This window comes from Erinaceus europaeus, unplaced genomic scaffold (assembly GCF_950295315.1).
Source record: "Erinaceus europaeus unplaced genomic scaffold, mEriEur2.1 scaffold_471, whole genome shotgun sequence".
NCBI classification, from domain to species: domain Eukaryota; kingdom Metazoa; phylum Chordata; class Mammalia; order Eulipotyphla; family Erinaceidae; genus Erinaceus; species Erinaceus europaeus.
In genome coordinates, this window is record NW_026647850.1 from 26,626 (window position 1) to 35,500 (window position 8,875).

The window sequence follows — 8,875 nt, forward strand, 5'->3', positions numbered from 1 at the left end:
ATGGATACGTAAGTGGTCCGTCCAATTTTGCACAGTTCAATTTCTGACAGTCCTATTCTGCTCAGGATTTTACTCATACTTCTTGAAATGCAAGCATGTTAGGAGCAGGTGGTAGGATGGGCTGTCTGTCACCAGTGCTGACATTGCTCCCTTAGACTTCTGCCCATTCTGTTCTTTTATTATTATTAATTTTATTATTTTTTTCCTACCAGAGAACAACTCAGCTCTGGCTTATGGTGTTGCAGGGACCTTGTAATTGGGACCTTGGACTTGGGACCTTGGCGTTTCAGGCACGGAAGTCTTTTTTGCATAGCCATTATGCTATCTCGCTAGCTTGATTCTTCATCTTTAATCTCCCTTAGGAAACCCTTCCTAGCAGAAAATCTTCTTCATGTAACTGATATATTGTTATAATAAACATTGCAACAGATCTGTACATATCTAACTCGCTGCATCTGTTGTTATCATTTCTGTTTGCTTGTTTCTGGCATCACTAAAGCCTCACACATACATGATTTCATTGCTCCAAGATGACTTTTTCAAATAGATAGACAGACAGAGACAGAGAGACAGGGAGAGACACCACTGAACTCCCCAGGACTATGGCATTTCCATGAGTCGAGTACATGGCAAGGTGAGCTCTCTCTCTAGCCCTACCATTATCGAGATTACTTTTATCTAGATATTCATATTTTTATCCATGATTCATATTTAAGTTTCTTTCTTTTTTCTCTTTTCTTTCCTTCCCTTTTTTATTAGTGATTTAATAATAATCAACAATGTTGTGGTATAAAAGGGGTACAATTCATACAGTTCTCACAACAAGAATTCCATATCTCATCCTCTCCATTGGAAGCCTCCTTATTCTTTATCCTTCTGGGAGTACGGACCAAAAATCTTTATGGAGTGCAAAAGGTGAGAGGTCTGATTTCTGTAATTGCTTCACACTGGACATGGGCATTGACAGGTCAATCCATACCCCCATCCTGTTTCTACTTTACTCTAGTGGAATAGGGCTTTGGAGAGGTGGGGTTCCAGGACACATTGGAGAGTGTACCCAGGGAGGTCAGGTTGGCATCATGATAGCATCTGCAACTTGGTAGCTGAAAAGCATTAAGATATAAAGCAGAACAAGCTGTTTAATAATCAGGAACCTAAAGGTAAGAATATAGCAGATGAGATTTGGGGTCTTCGTGTTGCAAGAAGCTAGGGACATTATGGGGTGCAGAAGGTGGAAGGTCTGGCTTCTGTAATTGCTTCCCTGATGAACATGGGTGTTGGCAGGTCGATCCAAACTCCCAGCCTCTCTCTCTCTCTTTCCCTAGTGAGGCAGGGCTCTGGAGAAGTGGGGATTCAGGACACATTGGTGGGCTTGTCTGCCCAGGGAAGTCCGATTGGCATCATGGTAACATCTGGAACATGGTGGCTAAAAGAAGAGTTAACATATAAAGCCAAACAAATTGTTGACTAACCATGAACCTAAAGGCTGGAATAGTGCAGATGAAAATTTGGGGGTCTCCATTTTGTAGATAGTTAGTAGGCCTATTTTAGTTAGATTCCAAAGGGCCCATGACTATACTAGTTTTTTTTTTTTTTATTCTGAGCCTGACATCTGATATTCAGGTGGACCCAAGTTATTGTCTGAGGAGATGATGTCATGGCTGGAAAAAAGGGCCAGAAAGCTGGATCAGGGAAGAGAGTAGCTCCCAAATATGGGAAAGGTATATAAATATTGTTGACTGTAAACCCCGTCGATTTGATGTGATCTGGGGCCCATATTCAGCTTAGGAGACTATATGACCTCTGCATCCCTATAGATCTGAGATCACATTCTGTGGTCATGAGTAGAAGTGTTCCAAGCTGCCCCAGTTGCAGAACCCATCTTCCTCAGGTGGAAGATAGAGTATGTTGTCCAGCCTCCCTTCAGAGGATGGAACATTTTCTACCGTTGTTGATCAACATTGAGGGCAAGGTCCTATGGGGGCCAAAAAGGAGTCTATTGTGTTGTTCCTGATAGTGATGACAGTGACAGTGGTGAAAGGGATCTGTTAGAGGTCTAGACCCATCATATCTATTTGGGAATCTCAGGACTCCTCGACTAGGGCCCCAGCTGATGGGGTGGCCTGATAGTGACTAGAGAGTCAACATTAAAGTATGCCAGTCTCTTGCCCTTATTCAGCTTTTGTAATCCTTACTTTGATAAGGTTAGCTTTGGAGTGACTGAGGGAAGTCTAATAGGAGTAGATGAGGAGAGTATCTAAGTCTAAGTAGATACTATTTCATTACGAACTTTATGGTGTCTTTTTAGGTCTTTCTACTTGCTTGCAGCATATACTGACTCACTGTAGACTATTGTGCACTTTTGCTTTCAGGTATATATTTTGCCCTAATTTATGGATACATGTGAACATATGCCCTATCTCACAGGACCTGGTCTATATCTAGGTTTTGGAACTTTTTAAGGAAGTGAACCACCTGAAATGGAATTAGAGAATCCTATGAGAAAGGAAAGGTCTCATCCAAGTAGAAGCTGAAGGGTTGACATTCCACGCCTGATGTCTCTGGACACAGTCTAAAGTGATTTATGCCGAGGTGGCACTCCTAGCATTGCAATATCATTTCATATGAATTGAAAGATGTATGCAGGAAAGTGATTATTATTATTATTATTTTAAGGTTATTATTTTATTATTTAAAGGTGATTATTACTATTATTATTTTAAAGTGATAATAATAATTATTACTTTACCAGAGCACTGCACAGCTCTGAATTATGGTGGTGCTGGGGATTGAACTCAGAGACTCAAGTGTAAAAGTCATTTGCATAACCATTACGCTGTCTCCCCAGCCCTGTGTGGTTTCTTTATATTGATAAAATATTTTTGCTTTCTTCTTCCCTTAATTGTAATTATAATATCCAGCACTGGAAAATATTTGAAATAAAGTTAGAAAATAGTTCATGAATAGATACATTTGGAGATCCAAGTTTCAAATAAAAGGGGGCTTCTAAGGGGAAAAAAAGACAAAAGGATTAAAATCAATACTCAAAGAAAACTTATTATATTTGAGAAAAAGTTACAGAGGGTATGTACAAAGTCCCATAAAAAATCAATAACAAAAGCAACACCATGACATAGTTTCATAAAAATTTTAAGCTGTAAAGAATGGGGGGAGGGGGAGAAAGAGAGAATCCTGCAAGTCTCCAAGCAGAAAAAGTAGGTCATTTTCAAAGAGCAAACTAACAGGCCAGCTTTAGCTTTTTTTTTTTTTTTTTTTTTTTTTTACACTCAAACAAGCAACCAGAATAATGGACCACATCAAGACATTTATATTGGGCGGTGCCACAGAGACACCCTAAAACAAGCCAGTCTCAAAAAGTGGGGCTGCCAGAAACTTCTTGAGAAAAGATGCTCACAGGGACAAATATCCTATGCAGAGCTAAAATTAGAGAGAGAAATTTGAATGGATAATGGCAGAGAGAGACCGGGGGTTGGGTGGTTGTGCAGTGGGATAAGCACACATGACGCAAAGCGCAAGGACTGGCAGAAGGATCCCGGTTCAAACCCCAGGCTCTCCACCTGCAGAGGAGTCACTTCACAGGAGGTGAAGCAGGTCTTCAGGTGTCTATCTTTCTCTCCCCGTCTCTGTCTTCCCCTCCTCTCTCCTTTTCTCTCTGTCCTATCCAACAACGAACAACATCAACAACCACAACAATAATAACCATAACAAGGCTACAACAAGGGCAACAAAGGGGGGAAAAATGGCCTCCAGGAGCAGTGGGTTCATGGTACAGACAATGAGCCCCAGCAATAACCCTGTAGGCAAAAAAAAGAAAGGAAGAAAGAAAGAAAGAGAGAGAACCTGTGATAGTTACTGATACCAACAGAGGTTAAAGAACGGAGGATTAGTATGAGAGGAAGAGTTATTCCTGTTAATAATTTCTGTGGTCTGTTAATAATTTCTGTGGTCATTTTAAGAGAAGTAAAACATGGAAAGCATAAAAGAAACATGGAAGTGAAAGTTATACCTCTCCAAAATGTACCACTAGGTCTCATTGTGATGTCCAGAATAGGCTTTTACCTCAAAATATGACCTAAGATCAACTGAAGTCCTATAGGGCTTCAAGAGAAATTGTTACCATTCCTTTAACTATCTAGAAGAAGGACTACTACTTAGATTTGGGGTTATTTTCAGACATAATCTTTTTATATTATATTACTTTATTTTTTTATTATCTATTGGCTAGAGACAGCCAGAAATTGAGAAGGAAGGGGGTGATAGGGAGAGAAAGAGACAGAGAGACACCTGCAGCACTGCTTTACTCCCAGCAAAGCTTTCCCCCTGCAGGTGGGGACCAGGGGCTCAAACCTTTGTCCTTGCGCATTGTGACATGTGTGCTCAACCTGGTGTGCCACCACCCAGCCCTGACATAATCTTTTCCTAATCAGAGAAATCTACTCATATGGAAGGCTTCTAGTTACAGAACATATGGCTTTGTCACTTGGGCCACCCTCTTCTTACGTGAGCTCCTCAACTCTCTCCTTGATGTCAGGTCCTTAACCCACGCGTTAGCCCAAGAGAAAAGCCTCCAGCCTGTTCATCTACTCTGCAACTTCTAGTCATTAAACCCTCTACGTGTGTATCAAGGGGCCCTTTGGTACCTTCTAAAAATAAAATAAAAGCTGAAAAGTTAATTAAAGTTAATAAAATTATTATCAGAGTTGGAAATAAAATCTATTAAACATGATATAAAGCTTCAATAATAAAATCATCAATATTCAATTAAATGGGATTATAAAACAATAGAAAATAGAAACATAAACTATTTACCAATTTTATGTTCTCTTATCTCACAGAGAACCGAAGTAAGCACAGCAACAAAAAAATCTTTTTGTCATCATTGATCTGTCATAGACCTTTGTTGTGTGATTCTATGGACAGAAGCTTATCATAAAGCAAGATGTATTGGGAGTTGGGTGGTAGCGCAGTGGGTTAAGCACAGGCGGTGCGAAGCGCAAGGATGGGTGGAAGGATCCCGGTTCGAGCCCCCGGCTCCCCACCTGCAGGGGAGTCAATTCACAGGCGGTGAAGCAGATCTGCAGGTGTCTGTCTTTCTCTCCTTCTTTCTTCCTCTCCTCTCTCCATTTCTCTGTCTTATCCAACAACAACGACATCAATAACTACAACAATAAAACAACAAGGGCAACAAAAGGGAATAAATAATAAAGTAATTTTTTTTTTAAAAAAAGCAAGATGTATTGTCTGGAAACTTGTGTGCAAACTTAATATTAGCACAGAAGCCCAGGAGACAGACACTATTGAGTACTATTGATCAGAAATGATGAACCTTGAAACAACTTTGGACATTATCCACCAGCACTTTGTTGAACTCAATAGGTATTTCCATAAATGTTGGTCTAGTTCAATGGTGAAAGTGAATATTAAGGTTAGAAAAAGGGGTCGACTGGGTCCTTACTCCCAGAGAGATAAAGAATGGGAAAGCTATTAAGGGAGAGGATTGGATGCGGACTTTTGGTGGTGGGAATTGTGTGAAGTTGTGCCCTCTATTATCCTATGGTCTTGTCAATATTTCCATTTTATAAATGAATACATAAAAAAGGGGGGCCAGGTGGAGGTGCACCTGGTTGAGTGCACATGTTAAAATGCTCAAGGACACAGGTTCATTCCCCACCTATAGGGGAAAAGCTTTTCAAGTGGTGAAGCACAGCTGCAGGTATCCCTCTGTCTCTCTCCCTCTCTATCTTCCCTACCCTCTTGATTTCTGTCTGTCTCCATCCAATAAAGATTTAACAAAAAGTTAGAAGAAGATCATACCCATCATTAACAGTGATCATCTTCTCCTTTGGATTAACATTGAGGTAATGGGGGGGAGGACCTCACTATCATTCATGTTATATTTTGGGACAGATGATTAATATATTATTCCATTCACAAAGATTATTGAAGAATGAAGATTCTGCAAAAGAACTGAAGCCTGTTTCTTTTACTGAGGGGTTAAGGGCTTACAGTACAGTTGTTGATACATAGGTAAAATTTTTCATTTCATCATGAATGATGGAAACTGTTTCTTAAATAAATGAAAGATCTAACTAGAAAGGGTAAATGGCCCTGAAACTGTTAGCTTATCCAGCCTGAGTTGAGTTCTGAAAGAAGGCTTCAACATAGCCAAGGAGTCAGCACAGCTAAGAATTTAGAAAAAGGCTGAGGAGCTGATGCTACATCCAGGAAAATATTTCTGCTTATGAATATTGATTTAAATTCTAGACTTTCTGAGAATTGATATATGTCTTCAGAAGGAGTGTGTGTGTGTGTGTGTGTGTGTGTGTGTACAGTTAGCCAAGCGGACTATAGGATAAATGAGAGATGTACAGGCCTCATAGTGGCAAGAACCTCCAGGACTTAGAAGTGAAAACCCACACTGATATTTCTACTTAACTTCTTGCTGAAGTTGTGATGATTTGAATGGAATCATCCAGTCTTCTGGATCTAGGTTGCTGGGTAACTATTGAGCCTCACTCATCAAAGGAGAAATGACATTAGGTAGCCCCTTGGGTCTGCTTGTTAACCAAGGTGAAAATCCAGAAATAGTAAGAGAAACCAATAAGATAAACCAGTGCTCCTAGGAGAAATGATTAATTCTGAGAATGGAGCAGGGAAAATAGAAAAAGGGCCTGGAATCTCTTGTGGGGACAGACAGTCAGAAATCACTCTGAAAATTTGGAGAGTTAAGTTGAGATGATAGAGAAATGCTTTTGAAGGAACTCCCAGTGACCAAAAGTGAACTCATTTTGGCAAGGACATAAATGATGATCATGTCAGATTATAGTCCATAAAATGAGTGTTCATGACTCCATAATTAGGTAAACAAACAAGTGAACAAGTAAACAGTAGAGGAGAAAAAAAAGTAAAGAAGTAAAAAGTAGGGAGTCGGGCTGTAGCGCAGTGGGTTAAACGCAGGTGGCGCAAAGCACAAGGACCGGCATAAGGATCTCGGTTCGAGCCGCGGCTCCCCACCTGCAGGGGAGTCGCTTCACAGGCCGTGAAGCAGGTCTGCAGGTGTCTATCTTTCTCTTCCCCTCTCTGTCTTCCCCTCCTCTCTCCATTTCTCTCTGTCCTATCCAACAACGACAACAACAATAATAACTACAACAATAAGACAACAAGGGCAACAAAAGGGAATAAATAAATATAAAAAAAAGAAGTAAAAAGTAGAGGAGAGACAGACATGCAAAACAAGAGTCAGGAGAGAAGATTGCCATTAGACCAGCACCACAGTAATAATGTTGCAGGCACGATCCATGTACAGATGCTAAATTAGTGACAGAAAGTTTGAAGATGGACAGCATGCTGCATAGTGTCAAAGTATCGCTACTTAAGATATTTGTGAATTATAAAGGGAAAATATTTTTCTTGGCTATGGAGCAACCTGGCAGATACCTACTAAGCAAGCAATTAGATTAGCAGCAGCAGTAAGAAGCCACTGACAGCATGCACCTATGCCTACTCATGGGGCGGGGAAGTCTCTGACAGCACTCTTGCTAAAATACATCACACTAATGCTGAGAAAACATCAGACAAGCCCAACTTGGTAGGCTTTCCACAAAATCGCTGCACAGTACTCTTGCATAGCTTCAAGGTCACGAGAGACAAAGAAAGACAGGAATTTTTATATATCGGTGGACACTTAGGAGACAGGACAACTGAATGCCAGATGAGTTCATGGGTCTTCTTTTTATGCAGTGATGTTGTGATGACTCAGGTAAGCAAACATATTCTTTCCAGTGACATTGTAATGACCTTGAATGACGAAAAAGTGGGCACCATTAAGATGAAGGGTCACTTTATCGATGTAAAGATAGAGATGATAGATGTTGTGATTTACTCTGAAGTGACTTGAGCAGACATGACATGTGAAAGGCAAGAACAGATAATGACCAGGCTGCGAGAGTAGGCTCAGTCAAATTAAAATTAATGGTGGTCCCAATAGCACACTTGTGAAATATGGTCTGAATTTAAGCCTCAATTTGGGTCAGGTAGAAGAGACCTTCTAGACTGACATACCTGCAGGCTTTCTCCAGGCTCACTCACTCAGAAGAGGCCCCTCCTTCCCTGTGACTGGACAGCTGTGCAAGAACTCAGTGGACCATCTTAGGGTCATCTATCCCTCGTGGGCCACACCTCTCCCTCACCTTTTATCACTAGTTGAATTCTATTCTTGTTCTACTCTGATCCCTGCATCACTCAACATCATATTGTAATTATGTGCAATTGGTTTGAATACTTAAAGGTGAGATTTAGAGGGTGGGAGAGAGCTACTTGGTAGAGCACTCACCTAACCACATGCAAGGGCCTGGATTCAAGTTCCCAACACTACAAGGGAGCATTGCACGCTCACTCACTGCTCCATAAATGGCAGAGCAGTACTGCAGTGTCTCTCTTTCTCTTCCTTTCTGTCTCTTCCTATCTGAAATTAAAGGGTGGTGGAATGTCTGCTGGGAGAGGTGAAATTGCACTTGTGTGAGGCCCAGGCAGGGAAAACTATATAAATAAAAGCATTCTTGAGATCAAAATCTCATATTGCATTGTTGAGTCTGAAAAATGAGGTGAGTTGAATAAGCTATGCTGGTTAGCTCATAGTACTGCTTCAATGTCAGTCCTCTGGTTTTGATCAGCAGAGAAAGATAGTTGGAGGGCATACATGAATTCTACTCTGCAATTCTTCTGAAACTTTGAGAATAGTTTCAAAATTAAAAGTTGGCATTTTTAAAAAAGAGTGTTTACAGTGATCCTGGATCCATACATCAAGAGAGGGGAGGGGATATGGAGCTCTGGGGTGGGTGGCACTGTGTGGAAA